Source organism: Sceloporus undulatus, chromosome 1, assembly GCF_019175285.1.
Source record: "Sceloporus undulatus isolate JIND9_A2432 ecotype Alabama chromosome 1, SceUnd_v1.1, whole genome shotgun sequence".
Lineage (NCBI taxonomy): Eukaryota > Metazoa > Chordata > Lepidosauria > Squamata > Phrynosomatidae > Sceloporus > Sceloporus undulatus.
Genome location: NC_056522.1, coordinates 270,203,043 through 270,225,919, shown reverse-complemented (window position 1 = coordinate 270,225,919; position 22,877 = coordinate 270,203,043). Strand labels below are relative to the sequence as shown.

Sequence of the window (22,877 nt, the reverse complement as noted above, 5' to 3'; positions counted from 1 at the left end):
TAAAGCCCGTCTGAAGGCTCTACCTTCATGACGTCATGAGTACATCCCTTTTTGCCCGTCTGTATCCCGCCAATGGCACAGTAAAATAGTTTCCCTTATATAAAATGGAAACATCAAGGTTTTCTTTTTGCAGGGGGAGGGGAATATTTTCAAGCCATGTATGGTTAAATTTGTGGTTGCACAATCCATGGATACAGAAGGCTGACTGTATATTTTGTAAAGCATGGTTTTATGATGGTTTACACAAAACATTCATTTCCTAATTATTGCTATGCTTTTGCCCATCAAATTGACACAACAAATTGTGTCATGGAATAACTAAGCCATGCCCTTTACACAGAAGACTCAATTCTGGGCCCTGCACCAGATGAAGGAAGCTCTCAATTCTCATCAAGATGCTTCACTGTGCTTTTTATTGCCAAAATTTCAAAACAAGACAATCAAGTTTTACAATGTGTACAAATGAAGCCCTTCAGAAGACAAAATATGCAGAAACACTGCTGGAGACTTGAACAGACTAGAGTGAATATCTGATTATTATCTGATAATTAGATCAACCTCCAAAAACAGCCTCAAGCAAACTAAGACATTTCAATACATGGCATTTTTTTCCAAGATGTGTCAACCTAATCTATTTTTGTTGTTGTGTGCTTTCAAGTCATTTCCCACTTATGGTGACCCTAAGACCCTATCATGGGGTTTTCTTGGCAAGATTTATTCAAAAGAGGTTTTCCCATTGCCTTCTTGTTATCTTAAATTTCAAAATTAATTTCATTCTAACACTTCCAGATCTAAACATGAGATTTTATCAATTTTACTTGCTTCTGTTTACATTTTTAAAAGAAAAGTAGTATAGTGTTGTTTACTATGATTCCAGATCTACATTTTCAAATGCCTGTTATGTACTTTGTTTTCAGGATTTTACATAGCTAGTAAACTGAAATAATAGTATGAATGTGACTACCAGCATCAATAGAAATAGAGGCTCTTCTATGCAGTCATACCCTTGAGAATCATATATAGGCTGGAAGCCTATTAGTGATGTAAGCAAACATATGTAAAATATAAAGTGTGATGCAGCAGTTAAAAACGTCAATTTGATATTAGGCTGCATCAATACAAGTATAGTGTTTAGATGGAGGGAAGTAACACTGGCCCCATACAGACAGGCCAAAATAAAGCTGCTTTGGATCACTTTGGAGGTATGCTGCTTAAATGATGCATGCTTCCTAAGAGTCTGAAAGCTATGCCAAAGCCATGCTCCAGTCCTAAGGATTGGATCGTGGCTTTGGCGTAGCTTCCAGAGTCTTAGGACACATGCAACATTTAATCAACATACCTCCAAAGTGACCTGAAGCAGCTTTATTTTGGCCTGTCTGTATGGGCCCACTGTCACTCTAATCTGCTTTGGTCAGACCTCACCTGGAATACTGTGTTCCATTCTGGGCATCACAGTTCAAGAGAGACATTGACTAGCTGGAGGGTGTCCAGAGGAGGGCAACCAAAATGGTGAAAAGTCTGGAAACCATGCCTATGAAGAGTGGCTTAGGGAACTGAGTATGTTTAGTCTATGGAAGAGAAGGTTAAGGGATGACATGAAAACCATGTTTAAATATTCTGATTAAGTGTTCTGTGTAGTCTTGCTGGCCACATGATGACAGAGTCATCTTTAACAATGCTGGTTCCCTTGGCTTAGTAACAGTGATGATCACCGCCCCCTACAGTCAGACACGACTTGACAATCTTGTCAAAGGGGAAACCTTTACCTTTTAAAATTGTGTCCCTTATATAAAATGAAAAAATAATGGTTTGCCTTTGGGAATTTATGAATTTTAAAAATATTTTCAAGCTGTGGATGGTTGAATCTATGGATAAGGAGGACCAACTGTACAAGAAAAGAGATTCCACTTAAACATTAGGAAGAACTTCCTAACAGTAAGAGCTGTTCAACTGTGGAATACACTCCCTTGGAGAGTGGTGGAGTCTCCTTCTTTGGAAATTTTTAAACATAGGCAGGGTAGCCATCTGTTGGGAGTGCTTTGATTGAGTATTTCTGCATGGCAGGGGGGTGGACTGGAATATCCTTGCAGTCTCTTCCAACTCTATGATTCTATATGCCTACACAGGTTTTTTTGTGGTTATTTCAGAGATAGGTACAGTATTTGCTCTCTCCCACCACAACTACCAAAGCCATACCCCTGGCTCACAATTTAGCCACTGCAAACACGCTCCCAGCCATTCATTGGCTGGTGGAAAGTGTGTGTGGGTGATATAGCCTCTCCTAGCTTGTATATTCTTCCTCATTAGTAACATTTACTATCTTGACCATACTCTGATGTTGCTTGGCCACATATTTTCCAGTTTTCCAAAGTGAAATGTTGGAATATATGTAGTTCTTTGCCATTGGCCATGCTGGGTGAGTCTTCATGAGAGTCCTACAGCAAAACCGTTAAGCAAGGGTTTCCTAACTTTGTCTTACAGTGTATATAACAAGGAACTGTGAGCCAATAGAAGTGCCCAGATTCCAGCCCCAAGACAAAATTTGCAAAAAATTTTTTTAAGGACAGTCGAATTCAATCACAGATGAAAATATGCATACACAATAGGATGCAAGTCCAGGATTAGGCCAACAACAGAAATCAATTGCTTAAGGAAAGATTATATTTTAGACACTAATGAAGTGGGGTGCATCCTTTGCTGTAGATGCTGAGGATGCTGAATTGCAATGCTAGGGTCATACAAAAGTACACATTATTAATTGGAGAACAGGAAGAACCTTATGGTTCCCTCAAGACTAACCAAAGTTATTATAGAATAAGGTGGTAAAAACATAATATTACATCTGATCTTGGAAACTGGAACAGACCACTGTTTTGCAGCGACCTGGGACCAAAATTAGGGTTCTGGAGAATGCAGCAACTACACCCTCCCAAATCCTAGCACATGTTGCTACCACTATCATGGCGGCCTCCGGTCCATGTCACAGCACTGCACTTGCATCATCGACGCAGCACAGTGTGCCAATGATGCACTCATGGCGTCTGCTTTTAGCAGGTTCTTTTTGGTGCGGAGGGCCGCCACGCAGTTTGGCTGCTGTGGTGTCCCTCAGCAGCAAAAACAGGTGCCTCCAGTACCCTTTTGGGGAGGTCTGTCGAGCCCCTAAGTCTGGTCAGACCTGGTTAGTAATTGGATGATAGACTGTCAGATGCTCTAAGCTATATTTCAGAGGAAGGAACTGGGAATACCATTTCTGAATATTCCTTGTCTAAGAAAATCCTATGGAATTCATGGGTTCGCCATATGTTGACAAGCAACTTGAAAGCACATGCACATACAGGTCCCAGCCAACATTTTCATGAATCAAGCTGTAATCCATAGCCTCACTTGTGCACACCAATGCTATATAGAAGTTGGAAAATTATTTTTTAAAAAGTAATTGCTTACAGATAAAAATCCCAAAAGCCAGTTTCCATTATAGTTGCAAGCCTTAAGATGTAACACTTTCTGTTTCTAAAAAGTAAAATAGGAACTTTTACGTTTATTTTTTTTTTAAAAATGAATGCGATAAGCCTTTTGTGTACAGTACAAAACACACCCACGTCCCATCTACCTTATCACCTCAAAACCCACAACAGAACACAAGCCAGCACTTGTACCATATAATGTTCCTCTTCTTAGTCAGGCCACCCATCCATAAATGCTACTTGTAAAATTTAAGGGGAGGTTTATTGGATAATAAACCTTAGAGAATTAATTTTAAAAAACTTAGAATTTTAAAAAACATAGCCCCACAGACTTTGTCTGTGTATATATAGTATATCATTGTCTTTTAAAGGAATAATTTTAGATATCAAATTGCAGTTTTTACTACCCTGTTTAATCATTAAAAAATAAAATAAATCCTGACACTTAACAGCATCCTGAATTAAGAGTGATTCAGAAAGCAAGTTATAATTACACAGAAATGTTTTTAGTTTTTAAAATACATCTGAATGGGAAGACTTTGGCTGGAGAATAGGCCCTACCTCCCAATACTATTTCATCTCTAAACTGCCATTGCTTATATGGAATATAGAAGCATAAGGCTCTAGTGGACATCAATCCTTAATGAGGGAAGTACCGTATATACTTGACTATAAGTCCATGTCATGTATAAGTCGAGGGCAGGTTTTGGGGCCAAAATTATGCATTTCGCCATGACTGGTGGATAAGTCGAGGGTAAAATTTGGAGGGTCCTTCAGTGTATGTATGTTTGCATGGGGCAAGAGAGACTCTAACTGATGCTTTTTTCTTTAGTGTTTCAGCTTTCATTTCAGCTTTCTTTTCATCCTTCATTCCCCAGACAGCGGGTGGGAGAGGGACTCGGTTTGTTTAAAATCAGTTAGTTACCCAGGACTCTTTCTACTTAATACAAGAGAGAAATAAACTGCTCTGATGACTGCATGGGGAAATCTGAAAGAGCTGCTATCCCATTACCATACTGACCCATAAATAACTTGACCTGGGATTTTGTGGTCAATTTTTGGGCATAAATTTCTCAACTTATAGATGAGTATATACAGTACTTCAGGCTCCATGAACCCCCTCCAACATAGATGTAGCTAGGAAAGAGAAAGATAGCGCAAGTTGCTAATGTTCTCTGCTCATATCCACAACTGCTTCATGAAAACAAATCTAGAAGTAGCTATAATTTCCTACAGATGAGAAAGAGGAGAAATGTCAATGTTTAAGGAGTTTGCTAGGTTCCTGTTCCTATTGAACCTTGTAACATTCCATCCACCCAGATACAAAAGATAAGAAATGGTCTCATGTTGACACATATTTTACTTTGTAGATTCAGGGAAAGTTAATATTGACAGATTTTTAAAGCTTCCCAAGTCACCAGGCACTGGTTTCATACCAATTGCTGGATTCCATTCTCTGTCAGCTGTGCAGGGAAATCAATTGTGATGACTGATGATTCTGTCTGTAGTCTTGTGATGATTGTTCTAGAGATTATGTGGTAAAGACGGGGAAGCTTTAAGTACAACAGAACTGACTGTGGACATTCCACAGAGCCCATTTGTGTTTGAATAGCTGGCACAACCCTTGGTCTTTCAGAGTATGAAAACAAACCTGATATATACTTCCCATATGGTATATGCATATTTGAGTCAGTGAGATTTGGATTCTTTTCAGCATATCAGGTTAAGAATCTGAATTCAGTTAAAACAGTTACAAGGATGTGGTCTCACTATGTTGCAGAAAAAGAATGTACATGTATACTTCAGTTGACGGAGTAGGTGTATTCCTGAGCATTGTTTCTTTAACCAAAAGTGTTTGTACCAGAATCAGAAATAACATGGAAAGGCTGGAGACAGGTTTCTACACATCCACAAAGAAGAGTAATTTAACATGTTTCAGCAAACTTTTTATTCAAAACTGACAATATGCTTGTGTAGAATGAAACAACGAGATTAGGGAAGTGTTGCATAAATAAACAGAAACATTTTGAACTTTCTAGGGACGAATTAAAGGCTTCTCCAAAATGTATCAAAAATGACGTTCTCTTTTACCAACTTCTACTTTTCTTATAATTTCAGTGTTGGTGCCCAAATATATAAAACTATGCTTAAAAAAAACATGCTGGGGATAACTGGTGAGGCAGACTTTTCTGTTTTCTCTTGCCTCTGTTTTGCTGTTCATGTATGCTCAGCAATGGATTCTGGAGGTAGCTGCTGTTTGCCTTGCCTGCTGTAGGTAGGCACAGCTATAGTATGATCAGCTAGAAGAGAATTACTTTATTTCCTAGCTCAAGCTTTATTGCACTGTTTGCTGCAGACATACAACAACCCAACAATCAAAATCTGTATTTTTTCAGCCCTCCTTCCAGATAAAGGACAAAGAGGAAGGGGACTGGTTGGGCATAAAAAGCCTTTGTAAAAAAGAGCTTCATTGTCAGAATCTTTGTTACTTGAAGTATGCCTATAATATGATTTCAGTGTGGACTCATCACATATCTTGTGGTGCTGTTTTGTGCTTGTGTTGGTGTTGAGATGAAAACATGGTGGACATGAGGAGACTATGCTTTGTGCTACAGACCAACAATTTGTAACATTCAGGCTCCATCTGCACTGCAGAAATATAGTAGTATGACACTGCTTTAACTGCCATGTCTCAATGGTATGGAATCCTGGGATTTGAAGTTTGTTGACAAAGTTCTCTGACAAAGAAGGCTAAATACAAATTCCAGAATTCCATAGCATTGAGCCATGGCACTTAAAGTGGTCTCAAACTGCATTATTTCTGCAGTGCAAATGCAGCCTCAGATATTCTAAAGCAGATGTGGGAATTATGCTTCCCCCCAGCCATTGCTGGATTGGTAAGGAATGGTAAGGACATCCAACAATGTCTGGAGGGCCATAGAATTCCCACTTCTACGCTAAAGTTATTGAAACTGACTATTTACTTTAAAGAAATGAAAAAGCAAAGCTTGTTTTAACACTGTAACTACAATGACAGCTAGCTACTTTTGAGATCTTGGAACAATAATGCTAACATAATCATTTAAAAACGATAATGTTCTCCAGGCAAACATTCTCTGAAGATGTCAGCCACAGATGTTGGCAAAACGTCAGGAAGAAACTCCTCTAGAACATGGCCACATAGCCTGAAAACCCCACAAAAAACTATGGCTGCCGGCCATGAAAGCCTTCGACTCCACATTTAAAAAGCTATTTCCAGGTTCTGCTCAAATACTTAAAATTGCAATGAAAAGTATCTCCCTTCTGCACTTTATTATACCTTTATTACATGGCCAAAAACAGCAGCAACGTACGCCATCAGATTGATCCATCCTCATTTTTCCTCCACTCATGTGTCCCTGTCTAATAATCTGCAGGACAATTTTGTGTTTAGGGATGTTATCTGCCAAATGACGTTCTGTTTATATGCAGCTGGGATGAGATCCTTCTCCTAACGCAGACTGTCATGTCTTAAGTCCTCTCCAAAGATAAACTGTGTTGTCTGAGTCATAGGGATGTCTGTGCAAAACTGGTCATGACAGACAAAGGTGAGGACTGACTTGAGTGGAAGTCCTTTTAAGCAGACATCTACAACCCACATATAAACCCAGGTGTGACAGCCCATTTTAAACATTTGTACTGAAAAATTCACATTGCACTCTGCATCTTTTCACTGTGTATCAACTATAACTGACCAAAACAATTTTATGTGGCTTCTCCAGTGACTTTCAACCAGATGAAACTGAGGACTGTAATCCTCATACACAGACAGAATAAAAACTATTGCTGGGTAGAGTGTGTGTGTGTGTGTGTGTTTAACCTAATGGCAAAGCTACATTGATAATGGAGTATAAAAACACATCTTAAAATAGAAAACTGGTTTTTTTTAAAATTGTAGACTTAACAACAGCATCATAAAGATCTTGCCGAGGAAACCATATTAGTACACAATGGAAGTAGATTTATTCTAAGAAGTCACTTGAGATAATCATTTTCAAAGATAAGAACTAACCAATTAAAATTAATGAAGCTATCAAACAAGAGATTTTCTAACAAAAGGGGACAACTGTATTAAATATATATTTTCACTGAAATCATTGTTTTAAATTGGAATTCCGGGATTAATATAATTCCATAATTAAGTTATTTGAAATATTTTATTAATTGAGAGACAGGGCTAAACAACTGACTAATTTTACATTTTCCACATGGTTTGTCAAAAGCCCAATTCATACAATATTGCTTATTTCTATTTGTTTTTCACAGTGACCTGCAACTAATTTTGGTAAGGTAAACTTCAAAGTAAAAAGTTAAAAGTAAAGTAAAATTGTAATTCACATAGTATCCTCCAACAGGTGCTTTGCAAAATATATGTTAGCTACCAAGGAAAGGGGGCGAGGAAATTATGCAGATACTGCTAATTTAATTTGTTTTAAAGATGTTGTACTTTCTTGTTGGTCCACTCAATATTCAAGAAATAAGATTTATTTCCCCTCCATGATAGTGATTCATGCTCTGCTTATTTCCATTTTGACTTTGACTCAATAAGAAAGTAAAAATGAATTTTAATGAATCATGCCTACTTCAGAACAACATTACATAAAGCTTGCATTCATGGTACATCTAGATATTTCTGAGTACTGCTTTTGATTGTATATTCATTAAACTATGTATTGCTGTACAGAAAGCCAGAAATTCAAGAAGCTGAAAACTTAGAACTAGTCCAGATTGATGAACTTATGATATGGGATCACTGTGTATGTTAAAGGCACAGAAATCTATTGGAAATCCACGTTGAAGTTAAAACCAAGCCAAGATTTTCTCTTCCAACCATCTGCAAAATTTAACTTTTTGAGGCTCCAAAGAAATAATCAGAGATTAAATCTTAAACTTAAACCCTGACCTCACTATTATGTTTGTAGCCCAAAGTGGCGTAAATACTATGGTCAGTACTGCCTATCAAAATAATCTCCTTTTCCCTCTGAAGTGACATATGTGGCCCACCTTATTCCATAGCAGGAAAGTTTCACCTCTGCCATAAGTTATGCCTTCACTGACAAACCTGGAGGCAAGACAGCCAAGCAGAACCATTTCCCAGAGTACCAAAACCCAGCATATTTACGACCCAACAGAAGTTTTATTTGCATATCCTCCAACATTTCACAGATGAAAACTGGGACACATGTGATTAAGCAACCTCAGAGTGTGGCCAAGATGGTAAAAGGTATTAACGAGGAAGAACAAACAAGCTAGGGGAGGCTGCAACAGTTTGCTTTTGCCTGAGTCTACAGGGAAGGGCAAGAATCCACTCCCTCCTGTCCTCTCTCTACTGAGCTAATTGAGTGGAAACTACTTTTGCATTCTGAACTCAGTTTGCAGCAGTTTAAATAAGCTAAGGAAAAAGGGGGAAAGAGCAGCTGAAAAAGTGGGACAACAGAGGATTAACTGGGACTGCCGTCACCAAACTGGGAAGTGCTGGACGATCCAATGGACGATCCTCACCAGCTAGTCAACTGGGACAGTTTGGAGATGGAGATTATGCATTTGCTTTACAAATCCTGAATGGAAAAATTTGAATACCCTCAACTAGGGACTGTCTACCTCCCCATGATTATAGGAAAAGAATTAACTGTCTCTGTGATAAGGAATGTTATAAGATAGTCATGAATGACATGGAGGGAAAATTCACCATCATTAGCTCTTGTTGGGGAGAGGACACTGACATAAATCCACCCATCCACTACCAAATCAGATGTAGCAAAAGACAGAAATGCAAGCCTGGGCATGCCCAACTTCCTTTCTCAGTTGGTCTAAACTGCACAGTAACTTGCAATTACATCCTCATTCCTTTCTGTGTGAGATAAAGTTCATAGTCAATGAAAGCCTTATGCTACACAGCAATTGCACTTGAAATGGTTCCAAAAGATAATGCCAGTAGGAAATTAGAAAGAGGCCAGCAGCTGGCCATTACCAGTGTGTGACTTGCAAGGCATCAGCTGATGAAAGGTGTTCTTAATTATGAGGTGCTTTACCCTGCAGCTCTGCCCTAGTTTTGTAACTATAGCTTGATTGCTTTAGAAATCATATGACTAGGAATACCATTTCAAGATGTGGTGATGGGGTAATAGATTCAAAATATATTTTAAAGGTCTAATCTTGGATATATACAGTACTTTAAAGGAATCAATTACAACAGAAAAGTGGAATTTAAGGGCAATCAGCGGGGCCAGATCTACCATTAGGCACAATGTGGTGACTGTATCTGGTGGGGATCATCCATTGGATCATCCAGCACTTCCCCACCATTAGAGGACAGCTTATACAGTTCAGATAGCCAGACCTGGGTCTCCAAATGGCTTGCTGCCCTCAGGTGAAATGGAAGATGGTGTTCCATTTCCCTTTTTGAAGTAAGGTTCAGTTTTAAGATTCAATTACTTCAACTGAGGTAAGATTCAATTCAGTCAAAATTATGGCTGCCAGAGTGAAAACAGGATCTTGTATCCTTAATGGTTGCATAGTAGAGAGAATTAGAGGAGGTGATGCTTTTTTTCTGGTTGTGTGAGAAGTAGCATCTGCTGCAATTCCTTCTTCTGCATAATCATTAAAGGTAAAAGGTAAAGGTATTCCCCATTTAAAAGGTTGTCAAGTTGTGTCCGACCATAGGGGGTGGTGCTCATCTATGATATTAAGCCAAAGAGCCAGCACTGTCAGACTACTCTGTGATCATGTGGCCCAGCATGATAGCACAGAACGCTGTTTACCTTCCTACCAAAGTGGTACCTATTTATCTACTTGCATTTGCATGCTTTCGAACAATTTGGTTGGCAGAAGCTGGGACTAGTGATGGGAGCTCACCACATCATGCGGCACCTGGGCCTCAAACTGCCAATCTTGCAATCAACAGAGCGTCTTAACCACTTGAGCCACTACATCCCTAGATGTTAAAGGTACAGGAGCCCTTTTCAGTTTTCATTCTGGCAACCCTAGTGAAGTAAGCTTCACTGTATATCAAATGGAGAAAGGATGCTCTCTTATCCTTGGGGTAGCCTCGGCTATACTATTAGGCAACAATTAGGCAGGTGTTTTTGGGTGTCCTGAAAGAGCAGGAACTAGCTTATGTTAGTATACTTTACTTAATATTTAAGCTACACATACTATATCACTAATAATGGTTTGTTGATGTGGAACAAAACAATTGCCTATCATTTTGGACAGTTGCGGTGTGGGAGTGGAGACTATCGCAATGAATGTCTCCACTTTGAAAACGTCCCAGTGTGCTACCGGAAGGGAGATGACTTTTCACTGTCCTTTCTCCTCGGCCCATTAGGCACAACACGCAAACTACAGCATCACAGCAGGCTCATTTCTGAAATCTACAGCATCATTTCCTGCACTGGAAGGAACCCATGAACTCTGACGTGAGATTTCTTGGGAAATGGGACAGCTGTCCTCGCTTATGGCCAAAGGAATAACAGTTTGGTGGCACTCAGAAGGCATTATTTGGATGAAACATTCATTTCTGTTTGGGGTTTTGTTTTCCTTTCCGAGCACAGTAGAAACTCTCTGTTATTCAGCAGTGAGGGCATATGCATACAGATCAAAGTGCTGCTAGTTATGAAGGTTTGAGAGCATATTCCCCACATGGGGCAGTGATGTGAATGGTTCTTTTCTTCTGTGCCCTTCCCATGGGGCTGACATTTGCATCCTTCAGCGATGACATAAGGAACACTGAGAACAAAAAAACTCTTTCTGTTCTGAAATCTCTCCAGCCATTTCTTTTGCATATCTATAGGCGTCAGCTGCCGAGGAAGGAAGTTTTAGAAAGGCCATTAATTAGCTTTAACTTCCAAAAAACACAAACAAGGGAAAGGCACATAAAAGGATACATTGGCTGGATTAAAACAAAGCATTGCTGATTTAAAGGGGATTTCCGGTTTGCTTTGAAGTGTGACCTAAAGACAACAGAAACCTCAAGAGCTGGAAGGAAAGCAATGAGGTGGAAACTGAGCTCAGACCACTACTCTTTTTCATTGGAGATCCAAGTCCTGCAAGTGCAATTCTTGACATATTCCCTCAGAAGCAAATCCCACCATATTTAGTGAAGTGTGTGTGTGTGTGTGCGTGTGCGTGTGCGTGTGTGTGCATGTACACTCCTTTAAATTGCCTGTCAACCTATAGTAAACCCCATGAATGAGTACCCAGGTAGTGTCAATTTTTAATCTGTATTATGATTCAACCAAACAAGTCTCTCTTGGAGGTCTACAGAAGGGGTGGGAATCACGTAGCCCTCCAGATGTTCTTGGATTGCAACTCCCAGCATTCCCCACCATTGGCAACACTGGCTGGAACTACAGTCTGACAAAATCTGGGGGGGGGGGGGGAAGGTCATGATTCCACACCTGCCTTAGAGACTCATACTATATCTGAGAAACAAGAAAGCACAGGAAAGTTCCCTTCCTGGACATTGTTGTATGCCTTCACCTTATTTCCTACTGACAGCAACCCAGAACATGAGATTCTCTTGGCAATATTTGCTATTGCCTTTCTCTGAGGCTTGAGAGAGTGTGACCTTTCCAAGGTCACCCACTGGGCTTCCATGTCTGAGTGGGAATTTGAAACTTGGTCTCCAAGAATCCTAGTCCAGAACTCAAACCACTGCAATACACTAGTTTATTTTTTGGACTAAAGTGCCCATAAATTTCCGTAGCCAACAGGCTTTGAGAAGCAAGTCAGTGGGTTGTTTCTCCTCATCAGGAAATTTATTAAGTGGACAAAGAGTAGTAAAAACAGGCAGAATCCTTAAAGGTGTTCTCAGTTTTCAAAGAAATAGTTGTGTAAGTCTGTTTAAGCATAAAAAGGAAAATAAAAAGAGGACAAAAAGAAGAAAGAACCTACCAGAACCTTTGAGACTGAGGGCTCATCCAGCTATTAGTTATTTCTGGATGACTGGACTACAGGTTTAGAGATCAGGGTTTGATTTCTTTCTGGGCTATGGAAACCCACTAGGTGACTTCGGATGAGTCACTCACTCTCAACCACAGAAAACCCTGTGATAGGGTTGCCTTAGGACTGCCATAAGTCAGATTTGACTTGAAGGTACACAACAACAACAACAGGAATGTGCAAACATTAATCTTTCATTTGTTTGATCTCTGTAACATCACTGGTATCACTGGAATTTCATTTTTAAAAACAATGTGGTTTCAAAATGCCAATACAAAGGGATATAGGGAAAGATAGGAGGAGAAGGAAGGGTAGGAGAAGGATTGTACTGGAATGACGCAGGACATGTTGGATAAGATTTGTGAAAAATCGAACTGGTGTTTTGTGTTGATGCAGGATTTCTATCATGATAAAATCTACAAAAGACAGATCAGGCTTCAGATTAACTTTATGAAGAATGAAGATAAGAAAAGACAGTAAAACACAGCAATAAAACACAGCCATAGTAAGTGTACACAGTATATGCCCTTTTCTACTTTCAAAAAACAAAGCTTTAAAAGCAGCAAAAATCCATTGACCCCTATTATGCCAGCAAAAATACACACATCTACATAGATTAGGGATGATGGAAGTGCTGCTATAAAATGTGGGTTCAAAGGCTCTTTTCTGAGATGTATGGGTCAGAACACTCCCCCCCCCCCGCACTCCTGATCTGTATGCTAACATACATGCCTCACTTTCCTGTGCAACATATATTGAGGGAAAATAGAAAAGTGGACCCAAAAGAGTGGGATGGGTTGCTGTTGTGAATTCAAAAGACTGTTATGATTCATGAAAAGGTAGGGTACAAATATATATAATAAATAAATAAACCCAATTAGAATATTCCTTTTGGCAACATCTTGGCTTCTAGTGGTATAATCTTTCCATACAGGAGACTAGAACCACAGAGAAGTGAACCCACCAAAGTTCTATAGTCCAGCTATTGGCTACAAACCTTGATGTAGAACCCAGAGTTATACGGAGGCAGTTATCTCTAATATATTGATCTCATACACAGCACATCCCCATACTGCAGGTTGCACTGACATCAACAGAACATACAAATAGGTAACGTGGATATAGAGAGCCAGCATGCTATAATGGTTTGAGTGTTGGACCAGGACTTTGAGGCAGAAAGAGCACAATGATCAGGATCAGAGGTACAATGGTAAATACTGTAGGCCCTCAGCTGGATTGTTTGTATAGCAAACACCCCCACAGAGTGTTCAAAAGCATAGAAGGGTGTTTTGATCTAAAGAATTTATAGCATCTTTGCCAGGAACAGGTCTTTTGTAAACCATCCCCAAATACTTCGGAATACAACAGGGATACCTAATACGAATCCACTATTGCTGCGGACATCCATCCCCCTGCCAGTTACTATGAGTTGTTGCAGATAGAGGGAAGCAAGAAATCTGGGAATGGGGGCTTGTGGAGGGCAGATGATGTCTTATCAAAAAGTCCTGGGGCTCCAAACCTGAAAGCCCTGGCTCCACTCAGGATTCAGGAAAGAGGAATATATCTTGCCAAATGATTTATCATTGCACAAGCTTTTGCAGATTATAACATGCGATTGGAGAGGCATCTGATATGGTGGGCTTTAGAACAGAAAAGCTTATGTTCAGATAAGTCTATTGGTCTTTAAGTGGCGCCACTTAAATCCTTTGTTGCCTTTTGCTGCAACAGGCCAATACTGCTACCTGTCTGAAAGCAGTTGCCAGGGCCATTAGAAAAGAAGAGAAAGCTTGTGTCCTTTTGCAGCACATTCCTACAGGGAAACTATAGGTCAAGGTACGTGTACTTTGTCAAAACCTAAACAAATAGCCCTAAAATGCCTTTTCAGCTACTCTCTTTTGAAAAGAGAGGTGGGACCATGGGATGAAAGGTTTTGTAAAAAGACTGAAACTAAGAAGAGCATCCAGAACCTGTGGTTTTAAGTGTTCTGACCACAGAAGCCCCATAAAGCAAGACAAACAGATAAGGTAAATCCAAACTGATTACAGATCCAGTTTCAAGCTGTCTTGGCAGCAATTTACCCCCTCCTTTGACCAGATGTAGATACGTTAAATCAAATCCCTGGTGGAAACACTGAACGGAACTCACCTTTTGGATAAAACTGGGAGAAGGAACTTCTTGTCCAAGAGTAACTCTGCTTCTTTGCCACAGTTTTATGTAGGGAGCTTGGAAATGCAGGAGTGAGGAAAATGTGGCCCTGAGGCTATTTTGTGGCCCCAAGTTCCATCATCACCATCACCATTACCATCATCTTGCCTCCACACACTCTCTAGAAATAATGCATCATCTCCACTCCCTATCATTTTAACGTCCCTCCCCAAACACATTTTTTCACATTTCCTCTCTTTGCATCTGTTGTGGGCTCAGAAGACATTTTAAAAAAGAAAAGAAAAGCAGGAAGTGACCCTAAAATTGACTTTCTGGTCATTTCTTGTTGTACAAAAGGCTTCTCCTGGCCCTAAAATGCCTTTTCAGCTATGTTACCCCAAATGTGGAATGCCCTCCTTGTTGGGGCCTGATTGGTACCAACACTCTTGTCATTTAGGTGTAAAAACTTTGCTATTCATCAAAGCATTTGGGCCTCATTAATTCACCCCAAACACAGTTGCATAAAGTTCTTATAGAATCACAGAATCGTAGAGTTGGAAGAGCCATCCAGTCCAACCCCCTGTCATGCAGGAAAGCTCCATCTTTTTCTTCTTTTTCTTAAATCTTTAAATCTGTTTTTAACTCATTATGATGTTTAACCTGTTCCTAGCTTATTTAAATTATATTTATTGTTTGAACTGTTTAACTTATTTTGATGTTATTTGTATGCTGCTTTGGGAGCCTTTTGAAATCAGATGGGGTATAAATAGTTTAATAAATAAATAAACAAATAAACAATTTCCTCAGCACCCCCACAGACACGGCTTCATTCTGTCTGCAACAGCTGCTCTAATGCATGGAAGAGAGAGCTGGACATACAGTAGACCTAGATTTAAATCACTTTACAGCCAAATGACTCACTTGGGCGAGGTACAGACCGCCCCTTTCTCCAGAGAATTGGGGCCAGGGCAGCCATACCGGCAGCCCAGAGACCCCAATCCGGTGCTTCTCCAGGCCACGGAGAAGCGGCAAAATGCTGCTTCCCCGTGGCCTGGAAAAGGGGTGTTCTTGGGGCTTCATGCCCCGGGACACCCTGGGAGCAAAAGCCATGGGAGAAAGGGGCCCCTCGGTCCCTTTCTCCCTGGTGTCGTTCCCAGAGCCATTTGGTGGCTGCAGGAATGAGGTGCGCACCCAGAAGGTGCTCCATTTTGGAGCTCCTTCTCGTGCTGTGCCCAGGCTGCCGTAAGCGGCCTGGGATGGCACAGAGATGTCACACGCACTGCGCCATTTGGACGCAGCGCGTGTATGACGTCATCATGGCAGCCCCCGTGTGGATGGGAGGCTGCCATGAGGACACCCTGAATGTGTATGGGAGGTCGCCATGAGGACGCTGCACAGCCCCGAGGCAACCCTAGCACATGACAAATGCGTCACAAATGGCCTGTCTTTTCCGGGCCGTGGTGACCTTGGCAATTCAACCTTTGTCAGCCTCAATTCCCCATCCAAGAAAAACAACAAACCTCCAGTGTAAACACTCTTATATTAACAAATATCTTTGCTAGTATCTGTGAAGAAGCCACGTACATGACCTTCTGCTACCTGGTTTAACAGTTTTCTGCCATCTTCTACTATTTTCCAGTCAAGGCCAAAAAGCTTAGTCCAGATGAATTTCCAGAAAATAGTAGGAATGTAAAAATAATACAGCTCCCTCCTGCCTCGAACCAGATCCTTGAACCTTCTAAGGCCTGCTGTGACAAATTTAACGACTTTTTCGTGGATAAAACCTCTCGGATAAGCGAAGGTTTTAGCGCCAACATTCAAGCAGAACCTAGGGTAGAGGCGTCCAGAGCCTCCGTGGACTCCATTAAACTGGATCAGTTTGAGTTGGTAAGTACCGATGATGTGGACAAGATCCTCGGAAGTGTTCGGAAGACGACCTGCTCTCTCGAACCCTGTCCCTCGTGGCTAGCGGCCCAGGGGGGACCAGCGGTAACTTTATTGTTACGCTGGATCATTAATACATCTTTGAGGGAAGGGCAATTTCCATCAGAATTAAAATTGGCCATTGTAAAACCTATATTAAAAAAGCCCTCCCTCGACCCCCTGGTACATAATAATTATCGGCCAGTCTTGCTGCTGCCATTTTTGGGGAAGGTGATCGAGAGGGCGGTCGCGATCCAGCTTCAGGCGGTCTTGGATGAAACGGATTATCTGGACCCATTTCAAACTGGCTTCCGGGCGGGTTACGGGGTTGAGACGGCCATGGTCGCCTTGGTCGATGATTTCCGTCTGGGCATCGACAGGGGAAGCGTGTCCCTGTTGGTGCTCTTCGACATCTCAGCGGCTTTCGATACCATAGACCATGGTATCCTTCTGGGGCGCCTGGCAGAGGTGGGAATCGGGGGCACTGCACTCCAATGGTTCCGGTCCTACCTCTCTGGGAGGTCCCAGATGGTGCAGCTGGGAGACGTGTGCTCCGATGAGAGGGCCCTTAAAACTGGGGTCCCTCAGGGAGCCATTCTGTCTCCCATGCTATTTAACATTTACATGAAACCGCTGGGAGAGATCATCCGGAGACATGGGGTGCGGGGTTATCAGTACGCTGATGACACCCAAATAATTTTCTCTATGTCTCCGACTGATGCAGTGACTGAGGATGGCGTCTCTCCTCTCGTGGCCTGTCTGGAGTCAGTAATGGGCTGGATGAGGAAAAAACGACTCAAACTGAATCCAGAGAAAACAGAGGTACTTGTGATAGGTTCCCCTGGTCCAGGAATGGCGGTAGTTCCACCTGTCCTGAACGGGGTCACGCTCCCTGTGAAGGACTCTGTGCGCAGTCTGGGGGTGCTTCTTGACTCGTCGCTTCACCTGACTGCTCAGGTGAGTGCAACGGTCAAGAACGCCTGTTATCAGCTTCGGCTTATTCGCCAGCTGCGCCCATACCTGGCCCAGAGGGACCTTGAAATGGTAGTACATGCTCTGGTAACCTCGAGATTGGATTTCTGCAATGCACTCTACATGGGGCAACCCTTATACCAAACCCGGAAGCTGCAAATGGTACAGAATATGGCAGCCAGGCTGGTCACTGGAACTTCCAGGGCCAGCCATATTACACCGGTGCTTAAAGATCTGCATTGGCTGCCTATTCGCTTCCGGGCACAGTATAAGGTGTTGGTGATGACCTATAAAGCCCTAAATGGCTTGGGCCCAGGATATCTGAAGGACCGCCTCTCCCCGTACATTCCGTCCCGCACCCTCAGAACATCTGGGCAGCAATTCCTTAGGGTGCCAGGGGCTAGGCTGTCCTCCACCACGAGGAGGACATTCTCCATCGCCGCCCCGGCCCTTTGGAACACGCTGCCCACAGAGCTCCACTCGACTACCTCCCTGGCCCAATTTAGAAAGGATCTGAAAACCTTTCTCTTCCATCGTGCATTCCCCGACTAAAAGTCCAGTGGGCCTCCCATCCTCTTCTGTGGCAAAGAGGATGGGCTAACGGGGGTTTTATATTGTTGTTGTTTTATTGTATTTTTATTGTACTGCTGTACTTTGTATTTTATCATGCTGTAAACCGCCCTGATCTGCGGAAGGGCGGTATAAAAATAAAACTTTTATTTATTTTATTAAATGATGCATGGGTCCTAAGAATCCGGAAACTGCACCAAAGCTGCACTTCAGTGCTTAGGAATGGAGTGTGGCTTTGGCGCGACATCTGGACTCTTAGGACCCATGCATCATTTAAATAGCATACCTCCAAAGAGACCCGAAGCCGCTTTATTTTGGCAGTCTGTAACAGGCCTATGATTTTATTTCTGCTTTCATGTGGTAGCCATGACAGTCTGTTTAAAGGGGAAATCCAAGAGCAACCATATGGCTCTACACATTTTCCATTATCACTCACTCAATTTCCCTGCATGGCGGGGGGTTGGACTTGATGACACTTGAGGTCTCTTATAATTCTATGATTCTATAAACTAGTGACTTCTTACAGGAACTTAGCCAAAACTGTAGTAGTGAGGGGGAAAAGAGGTATCAGTTTGCTTCTGGGAATTCCATAAATAACAAATTTTAGGAGGGGACAATAAAAGGGCAACCCACACCTCCAAAATAGCTCAGTGAGGATTGCTGAATGTAGTGTCTGTTAGGGAATACCTGAGGTTGGAAAAGGTCATGTCCCAGCTTGCCATGGTCCCAGTGTGGCAGTCTCTTCTTCCGGCTATTTATTTATTTTTAGAAATTGTGTGCCATATGTGTGGTTGGTAGGAATAGTAGGATATTCCCTGGAAATATTAATGGTCTGCACGCATATCTCATAAGCACACAAAATGGGCCATACAGCACAGAAGATCTTTCACTTTCTCAATTATTTAGATTTTCATTGCTGTTGTGGTAGTGACACTAGGTTGAGAAGCAAGATACTGATACAGGGTACTGAAATTCTGGTAAAATGAACAATTAAGCCACTAGCCATGGAAATCTTGCCCTTCAAAATGCCTTATCATCAAGAACAAAGGGTTTATTATGTCCTGTGCCACCAATGCAAACTGCGTGGCTGGTCAGCATCAGCCTTCCAGGCTCTAAAATACCAGCGTTTCTACTGTAATGCAGAGAAAGAAGGGTGAGATTATCCAAGCCAGAATGGGGAAATTGTCTAGAAACAGAGCAGAGCACTCAAGTCCTTTGCACTGTTCCATCCATGGTCCAATTTTTAGCCTTTTAAACACCCACATATCTTTCATTTTCCTCCAACATGTCACAGAAATTCTTCAGAGTTGTTACACATAGTTATGAGAAAAAAACATGCAGTATAGCTACACTGCACAATTCAAGCAGTTTTGACACCACTTCAAGCTCCATGCTCTTTGCTACAGAATCCTGGAATTTGTAGTTTGGTGAAATGCTTAGAATTCAGTCCCCTGAACTATAATACTAGTTGTTTTATACTGTAAACCACTATGAGTCCCAGTGGGATACTACTACTACTGCTGCTGCTGCTGCTGCTACTACTGCTACTACTACCACTAGAGTTTTCTGTTAGGTAAGTCTAAGGAGTTTATCAAATGGGATGGGAGACTCTCAATTTCGAAAGAGGAGATACCGAGGTCAATTCAGAAATTCACGCAATTACGTGATTACTTATCACAAATTAAATTTGCTGTACTGGCCTCTCTGAACGTGACCCAGATTCTGTGCAAAGTAAGCCATCACATCGGTGGGTTCTTAATTGCGAATTGGCACCCTTGTGCATGCTCAGTGAGACTCCAGATGACTGGAGCATAGCATATTTAGTCGAGTGAGAGAGAGGAACCAAGGAACCCCATAATTTACAAAAGAGGTTGGAGGGGTGATGGGAAGAATGGTTGAAAGAATATGCTCTATTCATGTTAAAATGAGCATATATTCACTCTTGTCACATTAAAACGTGAATATAATGGTTATCCAATAGCTCCAGATCCATGCCTCTTAATTAGCAGTCAGCAGGCCCCCCCCCCCCCAGCAATGCTGAAGGAAAACTGGAAGCAAAATTGAAGCTGAATTGCAGCATGGCTTCATGGGAAACCCCTCTTCCAGATTGGGGGGAAAAACCAGAACCAAAGGAGACATGCACATCACACCAAACAACAGCACACTGAGTGTGAAGTTGCCTAGGAATAGGGTTTGTGACTTCGCTAGTTCACTGAATTTACTTAACTGTGGATTGATGCATGATTGCATTCGGAGTGCGTTCGGACTGCCAGCGATCACGTATGGTAACCTTTCGTGCAATAATGTGAATACGCATGATTCTGTTCAGGATGACACTGGGCTATACTTCCAATTTGAGTCGTGTGATATCCTCCTCCCTAATCCACAAAACTACAAACCCCAAGATACACACACACACACACACACGTTTGTAGTTTTGTGCATTAGTTAGAATTCCCTAACAGAAAACTCTAGCAGTAATAGTGGCAGTAGTATCCCACTTTTCATATCTGTCTGTGTCTGCCTGTCTGTCTCCTGGGGTTTGTAGTTTCATTTTGTTATATCATATACTTGAGCAAATACTGTATATGTATCATTCCTTTTCCTTATTTGTACTCCATAGCACATTCTATTTATGGTGGTGAAACATACAACACTGATTGGTTCAGCTGACATGAGGACACAGATTTGAACAACTCAAGAAAAAAAAATGGACAGCAAAATATTCCCAGTCCAGTTTCCATCAATCAGAAGAGACAACTGTCAGCTGCAAGGGTGCTCTTTTATACAGGACCAAATGTGCACCATTACACTTCACCACATACATTGGTTGGCTATGGCTAGCTTCACAACCCACATAATTTACCTTTACATAGCAAGGGGTAGGCAATCATTTTTAATGTTGTAGGTAATCTGTTGGTGGCTACAAATGTACTGTGTGCCAGGCTTGAGACCACTGTTGGGTGTGGCCAGAAGCAACAGCAGGGAAAGTTACTTGTTTTCTTTCTCTTTTCTGTCATATCCTTGACCCAGAAGATTGCCCAGAGAAGGACAACTCATGTTTGCCTAATAATAATAATAATAATAATAATAATATGCTTTATTTATATACCGCTTTTCTGAAATGATCAAGGCGGTTCACAGAATCATTTAAAACTTTCACAACATAAAAACAAGATCTCAATATATCTATCGTAAAAACCAGTAAAAACCGAACATCAATAGAACAAACATGGAATCTATCAATTGTAATTAACCATTTATATCAGGGGAGACAGTTTTTATAAGGAGTCCGAAGGGAATGCTAATCGGAAGAGGTGGGTCTTTAAAGCCTTTTTGAAGGCGTCCAATGTGGAGGTCATCCGAAGCTCTTCTAGAAGTTTATTCTAGTACACTGGTGCAGCCAATGAAAATGCCCTCTGGTGAGTTGCTGCTAGTCTCACCTTAGGATGTACTAATACATTTTTTCCTGATGTTCTGAGAGTGCGGGGCGGATTACATGGAGAGAGGCGTTCCCTCAAGTAACTCGGGCCCAAGCCATATAGGGCTTTATAGGTAGTAACCAACACTTTGTATTGAGCCCGGAAGCTAATAGGCAGCCAGTGTAAAGCTCTTAGTACCGGTGTTATATGGTCCGACCTGGAGGTTCCAGCGACCAATTTGGCTGCCGCGTTTTGAACTAGCTGAAGTTTCCGAACCTGGTACAAAGGTAGCCCCATGTAGAGCCCCATGTATGTCTGAACTGTATGGTTGCAGAGGGCTTTCGAAATTAAGTCAGTGGGAGGACCGCACATTGCCCACACCTGCCCTTTCCTGATTCTAGGATCTGTTGGATCAACAGTTATGCAGACACTATAGCCTAAAAGAGAGAGACAAACATAACAGGGCATGAACTATTCCACCCTGTTATCATTACTTCTTCTGGCTCTGCTTTCTGTGTCTTTGACTGAGCTTGGAAAACCTGAACCTGGGAGATTCTGGAAGTTATAGTAACTTTTCTGATCCCATTTTACATTACATTTTTTACACACCTAAGAACACACACCCTGCAGGCTATCCTGAAATTCTGCAACAGTTAGAGAATTTAGAGCCAAGAATGTCAGCCAAGGAACAGAATCAAAAACTACCTTTTCTTCCACCATATCAAAATTAAGAACACCAGTCTCCACTGGCCTGTGTATAATATAATGAGTCTTAGAAAAGAAAATGCAAAGTGAGCAAAAATTTCCAGTTACATTCTTTCCCTATGACAACACAGCAAACAAAGTGTGTGTGTGGGGATCATTTCAGAACAGTAAAGCATGAATACATGTCTTGGTTTCAAACAACAGAAAGCTAGTGGGACTTCATAGGAAGCTATGCAATTCTAACTACAAATGAGGCCTTCTTGTTATACTCTGGAATGTGCTAGGAGGAAGGCACCAGTACATTAGGCCAACCCAGTGGTTTCTTTCACAGGGCCTCCAGTGTATTTCTGGATATCACGGGACTACAACACCTTCCCAACTGGCATGCTTCACACGAGTGGATCTGCTCCCAGTCCCACACAGTGCTGCTATCACTGATGTATTGGGGCAGCTTATGCATTAAAATGCTCTGTTGGCTCACCAGAACACACACAGAGAGCTCTAGTTCCACAGGCCTTGTTTACAAGAACATGTAAGAGAAGGGTTATTCCAGACTAGTCTAAATTAGAGTGGGCTCTTGTGATATAAGTCCTTGGGCTTTGTCAATTGTTTTTGCATATGACTCCACTTGTTTCCATTCTTTTTAGGGGCTGTTTGTAGCAATTTCTTGAAAATGCACTTGAGTATTTCCAAA

At 41.6% G+C, this 22,877-nt stretch overlaps 1 protein-coding gene across 1 annotated transcript in view; it reads right to left on the bottom strand.

The window, feature by feature from the left end:
• The window catches only part of SLC22A18 (solute carrier family 22 member 18), a 94,304-nt gene that overhangs the window by 55,167 nt on the left and 16,260 nt on the right, over positions 1 to 22,877 (bottom strand).